Source organism: Triticum urartu, chromosome 7 (genome assembly GCF_003073215.2).
Source record: "Triticum urartu cultivar G1812 chromosome 7, Tu2.1, whole genome shotgun sequence".
NCBI lineage: Eukaryota > Viridiplantae > Streptophyta > Magnoliopsida > Poales > Poaceae > Triticum > Triticum urartu.
In genome coordinates this window covers 458,001,411-458,019,580 of record NC_053028.1, presented here as the reverse complement: position 1 = coordinate 458,019,580, position 18,170 = coordinate 458,001,411, and positions in this window count along the sequence as shown.

Sequence of the window (18,170 nt, the reverse complement as noted above, 5' to 3'; positions counted from 1 at the left end):
TCATTTACTGCGACGCTTCCCGCCAAGGATTAGGCTGTGTCCTAATGCAGGAGCGCAGAGTGATTGCTTATGCCTCTCGTCAATTGCGCCCTCACGAAGAAAACTACCCGGTTCACGACCTCGAGCTTGCTGCTGTCATTCATGCACTGAAGTAGTGGCGACATTACCTTCTCGGTAATCGTTGCGAGATCTTCACCGACCATCAAAGTCTGAAGTATCTGTACTCAGCCAGATTGAACCTACGCCAGCAAAGGATGGAGACTTTGCAACTTTGACAGTGGATATATCATAATACCCCCGGCAAGCTAATGTAATGGCTGATGCCTTGAAGCCGCAAGTCTTACTGCAACCACCTCCAGGTCCACAAAGTTTCAGCCCTCGCTTGCCGAAGAATTTAGAGGCTGCATCCATGATTGTTCCCGGGATCACTCGCTCCCCCTCCCGAAAGTTTCCCAAACGGAACCTCCATGTGTTTCCAAGGTTCTCTCAATACCCTGGTTGCGAACCAGATCTTGTGGACACCATCAAATGATACCAGAAATGTGACGATGAAGTCCTCAGATTAAGCGCGACCTCAAAAGGGGAAAGCCTCATTCTTCACGATCGCCGACGATGGCGCCTTGTATTTCAAAGGCCGCTTAGTGGTACCATGTTCGAAGAAAAACCTGGATAAGACTAAAAGGGTTATGCAAGAAGCTCATGATACGCCTCTGTCCATCCATCCTGGTAGTACAAAGGATGTACCAGGATATTCGTCAAAGATTCTGGTGGTCTAATATGAAGCAGGACATTGCTCGTTATGTTGCTGAGTGTGACGTTTGTCGCCGAATCAAAGCAGAGCATCAAAGGCCTGCTGGAACTCTGCAACCTATCTCTATTCCTGAATGGAAATGGGACCATGTTGAAATGGACTTCGTCACTGGATTTCCCAAATCGCAGAAAGGTAATGATGCTATTCTTGTCGTCATTGACCGGCTTTCCAAAGTTGCCCATTTCCTGGCGGTCAAAGAGACAATCACTGCTAGTCAGCTTGCTACTCTCTACATGGCCAGAATTGTTTCACTTCACGGTATCCCACTGGTTATCAGTTCAGACCGTGGCAGCTTATTCACTTCAAGGTTTTGGGCGAGTTTCCAAGAAGCTATGGGGACTCATCTGTCGTTCAGTACTGCGTTCCATCCTCAGTCGCAAGGGCAAGTTGAACGTGTCAACCAAGTTCTCGAAGACATGCTTCGAGCTTGTGTAATCTCATTCGGCAAGAAATGGGAGGAATCTCTTCCATATGCCGAGTTCTCTTATAATAATAGCTATCAAGCTAGTCTGAAGATGTCCCCCTTCGAAGTGCTATATGGACGAAAGTGTCGAACCCCTCTGAACTGGTCAGAAACTGGGGAACGTCCACTCTTCGGTCCGGATATTATCCAACAGGCCGAAGAACAAGTTCGCATTATTCGCGAGAATCTCAAGACTGCTCAGTCACGTCAGAAAAGTCAGTATGACCGTCATCACCAAGACATGGTCTATCAACCTGGCGAAAAGGCTTATCTTCGAGTTACACCAATGAAGGGTGCTCACCGCTTTCGGGATCAAGGGCAAGCTAGCTCCTCGCTATATCGGTCCCTTCACTATTCTCGAAAGGCGTGGAAAGGTGGCATATCAACTGGAGCTTCCGCCGAACCTTTCTCAGGTTCACGATGTGTTCCATGTGTCACAACTCCGCCGTTGCTTCAAGGATCCAATCCGAGCGGTGGATCATGAAGTGCTCGAATTGCAACAGGACCTCTCTTATAAAGAGCATCCGGTCCGCATTCTCGACCAAGCTGAACGCCGCACACGTCAGAAGGCGATCAAGTTCCTCAAAGTCCAGTGGTCGAATCACTCTGAAGACGAAGCCACCTGGGAACGCGAGGATCGTCTGCGTGATGAATACCCCGCACTCTTTCCTTCTACCTCCTAAATCTCGGGACGAGATTTCTTGTAGTGGAGGAGAATTGTGACGCCCGGGTAATTAAGCTACAGTAATCCTCACTAATGATGCCACGTCACCTCTGTCACTGTACTTAATCTCGGGTTAAATCAAAACGGTTTCGAAATTCAATTCAAAATTATGATGGTAATAAAAGTTTTCAAAAAATAAAATAATCAAACTAAAATGTTCGGGGGTTGTCAAATATTACAAGGTTAGTTATGGTGGGGTGCACACATTTTTATAAAGTGTCTGAATATTTTAAAATGAAATAAGACAAAAGAGAAAATACAAAAGAGAAAAACTAAAACCTAAGCTAACAAAAAAAAGAGGGAACCCCCCTCCCACGGCCCACTGGCCCAACTGGTCGGCCAGCCCGCCAGCCCACCCGCCACCCCTACCCCCCCCACCCTCCCACCCCGCACCCCCCCACCCCCCCTCTCCCTCGCCCCCACTCCCCCCCCGATCCAATCGGGATCGGGCCCGAACCCATCGCCGCCTCCCCGACGCATCACCGGCGCCGCCCCGCCCGTCGCTCGCCGTCGTCCTCACCCCCTCCCCCTTTCCTGGACCGGAAGGGGCCCCCCCTTCCGTCGCCGCCGCCAACCCCCACCGTCGCCGCCTGCCCTCGCTCAAGGGCCCGGCCCCGTGCCCCTGACGCCATTCCGGCGCAGCCCCGCCACCTCATCACCATCGCGACCTCCCCACCGGACCTCCTCATCTCCTCCCCGTTGGACTGCCTCCCCGCCACCGTTGCCGAACCGTCCCCGTCCTCCTCCCCGCCGGACGCGACTTCGACTCCTCCTCGAGCCGCTGCCGCGACCCTACGCCCCCCCCGTGAGCATGCCTCGCGCCCCCCCTCTCCCTGTTCCTCCTCATCGCGCCCGAGCTCGCGCATGCCTCTCCGCGCCCATGCGCATCTCGAGCCGCCCACGCCCATGGCCGCCGTCGCCCGGGCGCTCCCCTGCGACCCCCGTGCAGCCTCCCCGACCGCGCCTCCCCGCTCACGCATGCGGCTGCACGCGCCCGGCGCCGCGTCTCGGTTCTGCTCGCGCCGCCAACCACGGTGGCCTCGCCCACCGGCCGCCCTCTTCTCCTCCCGCGGCCGTGCCAGCCCGCGCACCGCTAGCCGCCCGTGGCCCCTTCCGATGCGTGCGGCTGCACTTGTGCCGCCGCGCCGCGTCCCCCCCCCCGCTGCTGCTCCCCTGCCACCACAGCGCCCACCTGCTGCCGCGCCGTCCCGCCTCCGCCCTGCCGCCCTGTTCCGGCCAGCGCCATCGCGGCCCTTGGCCACCGGAGCCCGTACCCGGCTCCCCCCCATCGCCCGGGCAGGCTACGGCCTCGGGCACGGGCACCACACCCGCTACCCGCTAGCGCCGGCGCCCGCTAAGGCCCCCTGGGGCCACTGACATGGGGGGCCCCAGCCCCAGAACGTTAAAAAAAGAGAGTGCAAAAAAAAGGAATTAAAAAATAATTAATAATTAATTAATTAATTAGTGAATTAATTAACTTAATTAATCTTGTTTAGTTAACCTAATTAAGTATTGTGAGTTAATTAAACTGTGATTAGATTAGTTAGATCCTAATTAGAGTAAACAGTGTATGACATGCGGGACCCACACGTCAGATTGACCAGTCAACTCCCTGTTGACTGCTGACGTCATGCTGACGTCATGATGACGTCAGCAGACACTATTCTGGATAATGTTGAATTTAAATAATTAAATAAATCCTAAAAATGAATTAAATCTTTTAAAATTAATATAAAATAAACCGTAGCTCGGATGGAAAAACTTTGTACATGAAAGTTGCTCAGAACGACGAGACGAAACCGGATACGCAGGCCGTTCGTCCACCACACATCCCTAACCTATCGAACTCGCAACTTTCCCCTCCGGTTTCACCGTCCGAAAACGCGAAACACCGGGGATACTTTCCCGGATGTTCCCCCTTCACCGTATCACCTACTACCGCGTTAGGGCACCTCTAACGTCGTAACGTTCATGTCATGCATCACATGCATTGCTTGCATTATATTTATTGTTTCTTCCCCCTCTTCCTCTCTCTAGCCACCGAGACCCGACGCCGCTGCTACCCGTACGACTACGGTTGACGACCCCTCTCTCTTGCCAGAGCAACCAGGCAAGCCCCCCCCCTTTGATCACCAGATATCGCCTACTCTTCTCTATACTGCTTGCATTAGAGTAGTGTAGCATGTTACTGCTTCCCGTTAATCCTATACTGATGCATAGCCTGTCCTTGCTACTACTGTTGTTACCTTTACCTGCAATCCTAATGCTTAGTATAGGATGCTAGTATTCATCAGTGGCCTACATCCTTGTCCGTCTGCCTGCTATACTATCGGGCCGTGATCACTCGGGAGTTGATCACGGGTATATACTATATGCTTTATACATGATACATGTGGTGACTAAAGACGGGTCGGCTTGTGGAGCACCCGCGAGTGATTCGGATTGGGGGCTGAAAGGACCTTTGTCCCAACGGCCCTCTGTGTGGATCTTTGAGGCGGAGCGACAGGGCAGGTTCCGACCACCTAGGAGAGAGGTGGGCCTGGCCCTGGTCGGCGTTCGCGGATACTTAACACGCTTAACGAGATCTGGGTATTTGATCTGAGTCTGGCCATTTGGTCTATACGCACTAACCATCTACGCGGGAGTAGTTATGTATCCCGGCGTCGTGGTATCAGCCGAAGCCTTCTTGACGTCAGCGACGGAGCGGCGCGCGCTGGATTGGACTGGAACGCCACTAGGCTAGGTCTGCTTCCGGCCGCCCACGCAACGTGCAGGTGTGCTAAGGGCGATGGGCCCAGACCCCTGGGCGCTTAGGTTTAGACCGGCGTGCTGACCTCTCTGTTGGTCTAGGTGGGGCTGCGACGTGTTGATCTTCCGAGGCCGGGCATGACCCAGGAAAGTGTGTCCGGCCAAATGGGATCGAGCGTGTTGGGGTATGTGGTGCACCCCTGCAGGGAAGTTAATCTATTCGAATAGCCGTGATCTTCGGTAACAGGACGACTTGGAGTTGTACCTTGACCTTATGACAACTAGAACCGGATACTTAATAAAACACACCCTTCCAAGTGCCAGATACAACCGGTGATCGCTCTCTCACAGGGCGACGAGGGGAGGATCATCGGTTAGGATTATGCTATACGATGCTACTTGGAGGTCTTCAGTCTACTCTCTTCTACATGCTGCAAGACGGAGGCTGCCAGAAGCGTAGTCTTCGAGGACTAGCTATCCCCCTCTTATTCCGGCATTCTGCAGTTCAGTCCACATATGATACCCTTACTTCCATTTGATACCCATGCATATGTAGTGTAGCTCCTTGCTTGCGAGTACTTTGGATGAGTACTCACGGTTGCTTTCTCCCCTTTTCCCCCTTTCCTTCTTCTGGTTGTCGCAACCAGATGTTGGACCAGGAGCCAGACGCCACCGTCGACGACAACTCCTACTACACTGGAGGTGCCTACTACTACGTGCTGCCCGCTGACGACGACCAGGAGTTGTTTAGGAGGATCCCAGGCAGGAGGCCTGCACCTCTTTCGATCTGTATCCCAGTTTGTGCTAGCCTTCTTAAGGCAAACTTGTTTAACTTATGTCTGTACTCAGATATTGTTGCTTCCGCTGACTCGTCTATGATCGAGCTCTTGTATTCGAGCCCTCGAGGCCCCTGGCTTGTAATATGATGCTTGTATGACTTACTTTATTTGTAGAGTTGTGTTGTGATATCTTTCCGTGAGTCCCTGATCTTGATCGTACATGTTTGCATGTATGATTAGTGTACGATTGAATCGGGGGCGTCACACTTGAACCGGGACCAAAGGCTCCCTTTAGTCCCGGCTCATGTCACCAACCGGGACCAATGAGGTGCCTATATATACCCCTCGCTCGCGAGCAGAGCACCCCAGTTGCTCTGTTTTTTCTGGCCGAGGGGGAGAGGGCTTGGTGCTGCTCTAGCTCACCTCCTATGCACACAAGGTGTTCGATGGAATGCCCGAGCCACACTACTTAAGCTTTCTCCACTCCAAGCTCGACCTCCAAACTCCATTTCCCTCAATATTTGTCTAGATTTAGCAGTCCGTCACGCCCCGTCCCCGTCTTCACCGCCGTCGATCACCCGCGCCGAGCTCATCGCCGGCACCACCGTGGTGAGCCTCTTGTTCTTATCTTCTTTCTGAAAGGAAAAATATTCTTACTTGTATGTTTACATAGATACTTGTATTATTTTCTTACTTTTATTATTGCATCTTATATAGTGCGATGGTTTTGGTATCCGCCCCCGTCGGCCCTCGTCCTGTCTATGATTCGGATGTGGTATATATATTATCTTTATAACTATTGGTTCATTTATTGTTTATGAAAATTATGCCGACCAACGTGACATAGATTTTATTTATGTAGGATTTATGTGAATCGGAGATGCCAACCGACCCTATTGTCGAGAGGTTAAATTTAGTTGAAGAAGAAAACAATTTGTTGAAGGAAAAAATTAAAAAAATTGAGGAGGAGAAGATGATATTGGAGTTGCATGTTGCGGATGTCGTCGATGATCACAAGATCAAGATGAATGCAATGCGCTTGAAGATTAGAAAATATGTCATTCATACCGAGGCTTGGTATCATTATGCCGTTGGATCAATTGTTACCTTGGTTGCGATTATGATCGCATTTGTTTTCGCATTGAAATGTTTTACATAGTTTCAATGTATGGTTTAATTAATTAGATGCTCTGGAGAGCTATATGTTGTTAGATGAGAACTACGTATGCACTTTGGTTTTAATGTGATGATGAACTTCTATTAATTTGTACACTTAATTTATATATAATGCACACAGATGAACCGGCAATGGATGTACGGTGACAAACACACCTCCGAGTACATTAAGGGCGTGCATGAGTTTCTCGATGCGGCTGAGGCAAACAAGCAGAATGGTTTTATGTGTTGTCCATGCACTGAATGTGGGAATACGAGGTCTTACTCTAACCGGAAAATCCTTCACTCCCACCTGCTTTACAAGGGTTTCATGCCACACTATAATGTTTGGACGAGGCACGGAGAAATAGGGGTTATGATGGAAGACGACGAAGAAGAAGAGTACGATGACAACTATGTGCCCCCTGAATATGGTGATGCTGCAACGGGGGGAGCTGGTGAAGATCAAGAGGAACCAGACGATGTGCCCAATGATGCTGCAACGGGTGAAGCTGCTGAAGATCAAGAGGAACCAGACGACGTGCCCGATGATGATGATCTCCGCCGAGTCATTGTCGATGCAAGGACGCAATGCGAAAGTCAAAAGGAGAAGCTGAAGTTCGATCGCATGTTAGAGGATCACAAAAAAGGGTTGTACCCCAATTGAGAAGATGGCAACACAAAGCTCGGTACCGTACTGGAATTGCTGCAGTGGAAGGCAGAGAATGCTGTGGCTGACAAAGGATTTGAGAAGCTACTGAAAATATTGAAGAAGAAGCTTCCAAAGGATAACGAATTGCCCGACAGTACATACGCAGCAAAGAAGGTCGTATGCCCTCTAGGATTGGAGGTGGAGAAGATACATGCATGCCCTAATGATTGCATCCTCTACCGCGGTGCATACAAGGATCTGAACGCATGCCCGGTATGCGGTGCATTGCGGTATAAGATCAGACGAGATGACCCTGGTGATGTTGACGACGAGCCCCCCAGGAAGAGGGTTCCTGCGAAGGTGATGTGGTATGCTCCTATAATACCACGGTTGAAACGTCTGTTCAGAAACGAAGAGCATGCCAAATTGATGCGATGGCACAGTGAGAACCGAAAGAAAGATGGGAAGTTGAGAGCACCCGCTGACGGGTTGCAGTGGAGAAAAATCGAGAGAAAGTACTGGGATGAGTTTGCAAAGGACCCAAGGAATGTATGGTTTGCTTTAAGCGCGGATGGCATTAATCCTTTCGGGGAGCAGAGCAGCAATCACAGCACCTGGCCCGTGACTCTATGTATGTATAACCTTCCTCCTTGGATGTGCATGAAGCGGAAGTTCATTATGATGCCAGTTCTCATCCAAGGCCCTAAGCAACCCGGCAACGACATTGATGTGTACCTAAGGCCATTAGTTGAAGAACTTTTACAGCTGTGGAATAGAAACGGTGTACGTACGTGGGATGAGCACAGACAGGAGGAATTTAACCTAAAGGCTTTGTTGTTCGTGACCATCAACGATTGGCCCGCTCTTAGTAACCTTTCAAGACAGACAAACAAAGGATACCACGCATGCACGCACTGTTTAGATGACATTGAAAGTATGTACCTGGACAAATGCAGGAAGAATGTGTACCTGGGCCATCGTCGATTTCTTCCGACCAACCATCAATGTCGAAAGAAAGGCAAGCATTTCAAAGGCGAGGCAGATTACCGGAAGAAGCCCGCCATGCGTACCGGTGATCACGTACTTGCTATGGTCAATGATTTACACGTAATCTTTGGAAAGGGTCCCGGCGGACTAGCTGTTCCAAATGATGCTGAGGGACACGCACCCATGTGGAAGAAGAAATCTATATTTTAGGACCTATCCTACTGGAAAGACCTAGAGGTCCGCTCTTCAATCGACGTGATGCACATGACGAAGAACCTTTGCGTGAACCTGCTAGGCTTCTTGGGCGTGTATGGGAAGACAAAAGATACACCTGAGGCACGGGAGGACCTGCAACGTTTGCACGAAAAAGACGACATGCTTCCGAAGCAGTATAAAGGTCCTACCAGCTACGCTCTTACGAAAGAAGAGAAAGAAATCTTCTTTGAATGCCTGCTCAGTATGAAGGTCACGACTGGCTTCTCGTCGATTATAAAGGGAATAATAAATATGCTAGAGAAAAAGTTTCAGAACCTAAAGTCTCATGACTGCCATGTGATTATGACGCAACTGCTTCCGGTTGCATTAAGGGGGCTTCTACCGGAAAACGTCCGATTAGCCATTGTGAAGCTATGTGCATTCCTCAATGCAATCTCTTAGAAGGTGATCGATCCAGAAATCGTACCAAGGCTAAGGAGTGATGTGGTGCAATGACTTGTCAGTTTCGAGCTGGTGTTCCCACCATCCTTCTTCGATATCATGACGCACGTCCTAGTTCATCTAGTCGACGAGATTGTCATCCCGGGGCCCGTATTTCTACACAATATGTTCCCCTTTGAGAGGTTCATGGGAGTCTTAAAGAAATATGTCCGTAACCGCGCTAGGCCAGAAGGAAGCATCTCCATGGGCCATCAAACAGAGGATGTTATCGGGTTTTGTGTTGACTTCATTCCTGGCCTTAAGAAGATAGGTCTCCCTAAATCGCGGTATGAGGGGAGACTGACTGGAAAAGGCACTCTTGGAAGTGACTCAATAATATGCAGGAACGGATATTCTTGGTCTCAAGCACACTACATAGTTCTACAGAACTCTACCTTGGTGACCCCGTATGTCGATGAACACAAGAACAGTCTGCGCTCCAAACACCCGGAGCAGTGCGACGACTGGATTACATGTGAACACATCAGGACTTTCAACAGTTTGTTGGAAACACGTCTCAGAGGTGACAACACTGTTTGTGATGAGTTGTACTTGTCCGGGGGACCATCTTTGACTGTATTGACTTACAAAGGATACGAGATAAATGGGAATACATTTTACACGATCGTCCAAGATCAAAAGAGCACCAACCAAAACAGCGGTGTCCGCTTTGATGCAGCAACCGAGAGCGAAAAGGACACATATTATGGTTACATAGTGGACATATGAGAACTTGACTACGGACATGATTTTAAGGTCCCTTTGTTTAAGTGCAAATGGGTCAATCTGTCAGGCGGCAGGGTACAGGTAGACCCACAGTACGGAATGACAACAGTGGATCTGAAAAGTTTTGGGTACACTGACGAACCGTTCGTCCTAGCCAATGATGTGGCACAGGTTATCTATGTGAAGGACATGTCTACCAAACCGAGAAAAAGAAAAGATAAGGAAGCGAATACATCATACGATGAGCCAAAGCGCCACATAGTTCTTTCAGGAAAAAGGGACATTCTGGGAGTGGACGGCAAGACAGACATGTCTGAAGATTATGAAAAGTTTCATGGAATTCCTCCCTTCAATGTCAAGGCTGACCCAAGCATCCTGATAAACGATGAAGATTATCCATGGTTAGGGCGCAATAAGCAAATGACACAAGCGAAGAAAAAGTGAAGACTTTCTCCCGCAACTATTATGATGATACCATGCCAACTTTGTAACACACGAGTATGATATGCCAACTTTTTCAGAGTTCATTTGAAAACTATGAATTTAGGTCGAATTTTCTCTATAGGTGTATCTATGTTCATTTTTTAGTAAAGTTAATCACAAACTTGTGATTCACACAAATTTAAAAAAATTCAAATTTTAACTATTCAAATTTGAAAACTAATGGCACTAACAAAAAGTTTACAATTTTTCTAAAACTAATGACACTAACAAAAAGTTTATAATTTTGCTGACCTAAAAGCAAAAAGAAATACAAAATAAAAGAAAAAACAAAAGAAAATAAATAATGTAGAAAACAAAACAAAAAATCTGGAAAACAAAAAAAAAGCAACAATAAGTATTTTTTTTGTAAATAGAAACAAAATAAAATAAATAAAGCAACAAAGAAAACAAAAAAAACTAAAAAAGTGTTTTCAAATTTGAAAACTAATGGCACTAACAGAAAGTTTATAATTTTTCTAAAACTAAAAGCAAAAAGAATAAAAAAAATAAAGCAAAAAACAAAAAAAATAATGCAGAAAACAAAACAAAAAAACTGAAAAAATAGAAACAATAAGTATTTTGTTGTAAGTAGAAACAAAATAAAATAAATAAAGCAACAAAGAAAACAAAAAAACTAAAAAAGTGTTTTCAAATTTGAACACTAATGACACTAACAGAAAGTTCATAATTTTTCTAAAACTAAAAACAAAAAAGAATTAAAATATAAAGCAAAAAAACAAAATAAATAATGCAGAAAACAAAAAAAAAACTGGAAAAAATAGCAACAATAAGTATTTTGTTGTAAGTAGAAACAAAATAAAATAAATAAAGCAACAAAGAAAAAAAAGTGCCACCTACTGGGCCCCCACGGCCTGAATACGACTACAAACCCTACCATGGGCCAGGATTCAGGCCCGCAGGAGGCCCAGTAGGCCCACAGGCACACAGCACAGGGTTAGGCTCGAAAGCCTGCATTTGAGAGGAGCTCGAGAAGGAAGGCGCAGTAGCGCTTATAAACCACTCTCGAGCTCTCTCAGCTAGCGAGGTGGGACTAAAGTTTTGGCGCGGGGCACAAGGCCTTTGGTCCCGGTTGATGCCAGCAACCGGGACTAAAGGGGGCACAAACTGTGACCAATGCCCCCCTTTAGTCCTGGTTGGTGCTACCAACCGGGACCAAAGGCCGCCGCTTCCCGCCCTTTGGGCTGCTGAAAAGAGGCCTTTGGTCCCGGTTGGTGGCACCAACCGGGACTAAAGGGGGGCATTGGTCACGGTTTGTGCCAGGAACCGTGACCAATGCCTTTGGTATATAACCAGGACTTGTGAAATTTTCAGATTTCCCTCGCCAGTTGCCCCCGACGACGCCGCCAGGCTGCCCCGACGCCGCATGCCGCCCCCGCCGTCGCCGTCGCCCGCGCCCGTCGTCGTCGTCGCCCGCACCCTCGCCGGCCGTCGCCCGCGCCCGTCGTCGCCGTCGCCCGCGCCCGTCGTCGCCGTCGCCCGCGCCCTCGCCCGCGCCCTCACCGGTCGTCCCCTGCCCCGACGCGTCGCCGCCTCTGTGAGCACCGCGCGTCTGCCGCCCCCGCCACCGCCGTGCATTTTTTTAATTATACATGTTTTTAGATTTTCATATATATGTATGTATGTATCTTTTAGATATATGTTTTTGTATGTATGTTCATATAGGTATATATGTTTTTGTATATTTTTGTATGTTTTTTTATGTATGTTCATATAGGTATATATGTATGTATTTTTTCAATTGTAATGATGTTTTAAAAATACATATATGCAAAAGTTAAATTTTTTTTATTAGAAAAGTTTTATCTATATATGTTCTCTGATTTAGTACATTTTAGGTTAGTTTCATTTTAAAAAAAGTTTTATATATTTAGGAAGAAGGAATAGAAGGAAGAAGAAGGAAGACAATGTTTTATATATGAGGGTCGAGAGGGGATCAAGAGGGGGTCGTCGAACATGAGAGGAAGAAAAGGATAAAAAAGAAGAGGAAGAAGAAAAAAAAAGAGGAGAAGAAAGAATAGAGGAGTTCTTCTCCTTATTCTTTCTTCTCCTCTTTTTTTCTTCCTCTTCTTTTTTTATCGGGAACGAGGGTCGTCGAGGGTCGCCGAGGGGTCGAGGGTCGAGAGGGGGTCGACTATCGCCGAGGGGTCGAGGGTCGAGAGGGGGTCTAGGGTCGCCGAGGGGTCGAGGGTCGTCGAACATGAGAGGAAGAAGAGGATAAAAAAAGAAGAGGAAGAAAAAAAGGAGAAGAAAGAATAGAGGAGAAGAATCTCCTCTATTCTTTCTTCTCCTTTTTTTCTTCTTCTTCCTCTTTTTTTTATCGGGAACGAGGGTCGTCGAGGGTCGCCGAGCGGCAGAGGAAACCCTAAATAGCAAGTATCGTGGTTGTGAGATACATGTGGCCGTCGGTGTCGGACACTACATCCACGTCCCACAAGTGACGTGGGCGTCGAAGCCCGCGATACTTGCTATTTAGGGTTTCCTCTACCGTTCGACGACTCTCGACGACCCTCGTTTCCGATAAAAAAGAGGAAGAAAAAAAAAGAGGAGAAGAAAGATTTCTTCTTCTCTTCTTTTCTTCTTCTTCTTCTTCTTCTTCCTCTTCTTTTTTTATCCTTGAAGCGTTGTCGAGGCCACCCCAAACCCTAGAGAAGCAGCGTCGAGGCCACCCCAAACCCTAGAGAAGCAGCGTCGAGGCCACCCCAAACCCTAGAGAAGCAGCGTCGAGGCCACTAATTAATATTAGTTCTATGTTTGCCACTAATATATCCATCTGTCATGTTTGAATAATAATTTCCATGTTGTAAATATTTGTAGAAACTATGGACACCGCCCGAGACGAAGTACAAGAAGAGTTGTTGGTGGACATCATTGCACGAGGAAGTGATGCCGTCTGCTCGTTGTTTCTCAACGACACCGATGGTCTGGAAGCAGCTGGCTATGATCATGATGGCTCCGGTGACCTAATGCCGGTGCAAGAAGGAGACCGTGAGGACGGCTCCGGTGACCCAATGCCGGTGCAAGAAGGAGACCGTGATGACGTCTCCGGTGACCGAACCGAGTCCGGCCAGGTATATATATTAGTTAAGCTTCTGCTGACTAGCTAATTGATGCATTCATTGTTTTGGTATGTACACATATTAATTAAGTCTTTATTCTTTTTTTCTAGCCCTCTGGATCGAGCACAACTTCGGTAAAGAGACGAGGCCCGAAGAAAAAGTTGAGCTCGGATGAAAAGTTTGAGATCATAGCAATCGCGCCCGACGGTCAACCGATTGAACCCCTCCGGACAAAGAGCGCATTTGTTGCTCAGTGCGGGGTTTTGGTTAGGGACAAGATCCCGATCAGCATCCAACAATGGTTAAAGCCGGCTACAGAAGACCCTGAGGTGTCTTATGTCAATGATATGCAGAAAAATGATCTTTGGACTGAGCTGAAGTCAAATTTCACCCTACCGCAAGAGGATGATCCGGAGAAGCCAGTTAAAGAGCAATTAATCAAGTCTTTTGCTCTTAAGAGGATGGCATAACTATTCAGGAGGTGGAAGAAAGAGCTGAATAAGTTTGTCGAAAATAAAGAGACACTAGAATTCAAGGGCAGATATGAGAAGATCAGAGATCACTGGCCCGCATTTGTGGCCCACAAGACATCGTAAAAGAGTAAGAAGATGTCGGCGACAAACAAGCAAAATGCTGCGAAGAAGAAGCATCACCATCGCACGGGGTCAGGTGGCTACCTCGTAGCCCGGCCTAAGTGGGCCAAGACTGAGAATGATCTGGCTGATAAAGGGATCGAACCAGAGACAATTAACTGGCCAGACCATTGCCGGACTTGGTTCTTCGGGGCTGGCAGAACCTTGGACCCTGTATCAGGGAAGTGCATTTGGACGAACGATCAAATGGACATACCAGTCAAGAAGCTTCAACAATATATCCAAGCAGCGCAGCAAGGGACATTCGTTCCAGACAGAGAGAACGACGAGCTCACAATGGCCCTCAGGAATCCTGAGCACCCTGGACGGACACGAGGCACGCCAGGCTCCATTCCGTGGAAGGTTGGGTTTCCGGACGCAGGCGGTTACAAATGCCAGAAGAGGAGGAAAAAAGTGCAGTAGACCCAAATGCAGGCGCTGCAAGCAAGGGTACAAGCGATAGAGGAATGAGAAGCAAATCGCAGCAAACGAACTGCCGAAGCTTCCCCCGAAGCTACCCCGCCATCTCAGCGGAGAAGCAGCGTGGCTTCCACCGAGCTGCTTCAGCCGGATCATGTCTTGACGGCTCCTGCCAGCTACCCCGTGGATGCTATCACGGAGTCTCAAAATTGCCACCTTATGACGCAATGGATTAATATGAAGGTCAAGGCGGCTGTTGGCTCTGTTTTTCCTACTGAACCCGGCGCAACTTTTCACTGCCGGCCGATTCCAGAAGGATATGCTAGGGTGATGGTGGATGAAATAACGAAGGGATTTGAGGACCTCCAGCTTGACCACCCTACCGGTGAAGGGGAGACTCGGCTGGGTTCTGCTCTGAAGACTCCATGCCTATGGCGGAAGGAGCTCATCAACCTTCCGAACTGGACGCCTCCGCCTCCTCCTCCTCCTCCGGCGAGTCAGGGCACTCCACCTCCTCCACCGTCTCCTCCTCCGGCGAGTGACGATCAGGGCACTCGGCCGGCTCCTTCTCCGGCGCGTGGCGGCACTCCGCCTCCTTCTCCGCATGCGCCGGCGCGCCCGAGCAGCCAGCCTCCTCCTTCTCCGCCTCGTCAGCAAGGGCGGAAGAGACCTGCCGCCGCTCCGGCTGCTCCGGTGCGTTGTAGTCCTTCTCCTCCGCCTCGTAAGCAAGTAAAGAAGACAACCGCTCCGTCTGCTCTGCCGGCGTCTAGCAGTACAGCCAGAGGCGGGAGGACATACAGATTCGGTCCTTCTCTGAAGACTCCAGAGAAGTTACCATACGAGAGGACCCCGGGGGAGAATGCCGAGATCGCGCGAGAAGAAGTGAGGAATTTCTTTGAAGGGGTGAAAGCAAAGAAACATCCACCTCCGGAGGAGAAGGTAGATCCGGTGAAAGCGAAGCGCACTCTGGCTGCCCTGACAAAACCACCCAAGTCTCCGCCGAAAGGAAACTATGAGCGCATTATTGGAAAGGAATTTGCTGAAGCGGAGCGGTCGGGAAGTACTGTCAGTGATCAAATGCTGAAAGAACGACGAGCTGGGAAACAAATTGCACAGCTCGACGAACAAGCGAAGCAATCGTGCCCCCCGCTCAAGGTGCCTAGCGACATCGTCGCTAATGATCCGAGGATAGTGCCCGGTTATAGCAATCTTGGAGATTACCTGCCCGACGATGTACATTATGATTTCATGGAGGTGCAGATACAAAGATACGAGTACGGGAAGCCTCTCGTCAAAGATGAAAGATCTCTATCAACGATGATGGGAAGATTGCATGATTGGTACTTGAAAATCTGCAGAGAGTCTGGGGGGAGGAGTACTTTGTATGTGAGAGTTAAAAAGGAGCATGACCTCGTTGGAATTGATCTGTTGCCTGTTCCATTTGAGGAGTTCTTTTAGTTTTTCAAACAATTGGCCCTCGATAAAGCAACGGTCACCTGCTACTGTCTGTAAGTAGTACTATTTCTGTCATTAAGTCTCTCTATATAGCTCAGCTCTTTCATTGCATGTATTTATAATTATCCTCACTATATTATGCAGATTGAAGATCGTCGAATTGAAGAAACGACAAATCGATGATATTGGGTTCATTAACACAAATATCATAGATGCAACTCAGGTTAAATTGCATGCCGCAGATACGGAGGCCAACTTGCTACGATCGTTGGTAATAAATGAAAACAAAGATATAATACTCTTTCCTTACAACTTCAAGTGAGTGTTACTGTCTTGTGCGTATTCGGTTTTTCTTATATATTAGTCAAGGTTATAGCAATGTAATTGATGAGTTATGCATGCGTGTGCAGTTTCCACTATATTCTTCTAGAGATTAAGCTTGAGCAGGGACTAGTAACCGTCTTAGACTCAAAACGAAAAGATCCCCAGGACTATGCGGACATGACTCAAATGATCGAGAAGTAAGTTAAATCGATCATTATCCACCATATCAGCAACTTTGTTCATTTCCTGATATATCAAGTAATTGTTTTCTTTGTCTGGCAGGGTTTGGAAAAAATTCACCAAAAAAGCTCCGGGACTCCCGAAGAAGCTGCAATTTAGACACCCGAAAGTAAGTACTATAGTAGCATGTTCCGCGCATCTCCTGTTGATTCAAGCGCTAATTTCATCAATACCATTTGGCATTCTTGCTTATTAGTTTGATTGACCTCTATTTCTTATAAAGTGGTTGTGGCAGGAACAAGGGAATGATTTCTGTCGATACTACGTTTGCGAATTCATCCGCCGCACGACCTGTGAGCGGGGCTACTCTGACGAACAATATGAAGTGCGTAAATAACAACATTCACAATTTTATTTTATTACCATCATTTGTGTTGAGTTTCATTCATTCATATATATATATATATATGTATATATATATATATATGTATTGACCCCCTTCTTCAAATTAGATGTTTCGGAAGCGGGATAAACTCCTAGCACCAGCTCGCATGCGAGTAATTCAAGAGGAATTGGCGGCATTCTTTCTTGACCACGTGATCGCTGAAGACGGAGAATACAATGTGGACCATGAGTCCGTATGTTAGAAGATTATATTTGTAAGAGATAATTATTGTATATATGTAGCCGGTAGTGTCGGATAGATATACGAGAACTTGTTGTTCGACCAATCTCTCGGAGAAGGAGAGGTGGTCGATATCACTTCTCTCTGTATGCATATATGTTCATGACGATCTTCTGTTTCCTTCGTTTGCTTACTAGCTAGCTAGCGTGTCTAGTCCTCTCTATACGTATGTATAGTACGTAGCGTCGACCAAGCACGGACATAAGAGAAGACACTTCTCTCTATTAATTATAGCTAGCTAACACAATATATGAAACACTTAAATTAACCCCCCAACCCCCCCTTCAAAAAAAAAAACCCCAGCCACAGAAATGCTGACGTGTGGATGCCTATTGGTCTCGGTTGGTGCCATTAACCGGGACCAAAGGCCCTCCTACCTGGGCTCCGCGCACAGGCCACGTGGAGTCCCATCTGTCCTGGTTCTGGATTGAACCGGGACTAAAGGGTCGGTACTAATGCCCTGTCCCTTTAGTCCCGGTTCAGAAACCGAGACAACAGACCCTTTTTCTACTAATGTATTTGACACTATAAGGGGCGGCGCCAGGCCCCAAGCTGGGGTGTGGTGGACAGATCCTTCGTTGACTGTAGCACAAATGGCTATGTAGCATACCATAGCTAGTTTAGCTATACGGGCTTGCCTATGACGTGCGTTCATCCTGGCTCCGCTACCGGCACTGTATCTCTTGGTCTTATGCCTTCAAGCCATGTCGAGTTACAGAAATTTAATATTTCACCACCACAACGGCCACCGTTGTAGGCCAACCTTAATATATATAATACTCATGCCATTTAAAATTGGAAGACATTTTTTTGTATCTATAAATACAATGTTGTAACCAACAAATGCTTTATCAATATACCGGTTACATGACATGAAACGGATGTCATTAGATTTGTTCTCAAAATGAGTTCTTACGATTATGATTATATATCATGTAAGCACTTATTAATGATGTAAACGTTAGACAAAGACTTGTCTTGACATCCTATATTTTGGAAGTAGGAGGTATATAGATAAATATATCTTTCTAACATTGCAGGGTCTAAATACTACTCCCCCTGTTCACAAATATAAGATGATTTACAAAAAAGTTACTCCTTCTGATCCATATTACTAATTGATATAATTTTAGGTGAAATTTCTAGGAACTTTAGATATCTAACTATTATGAA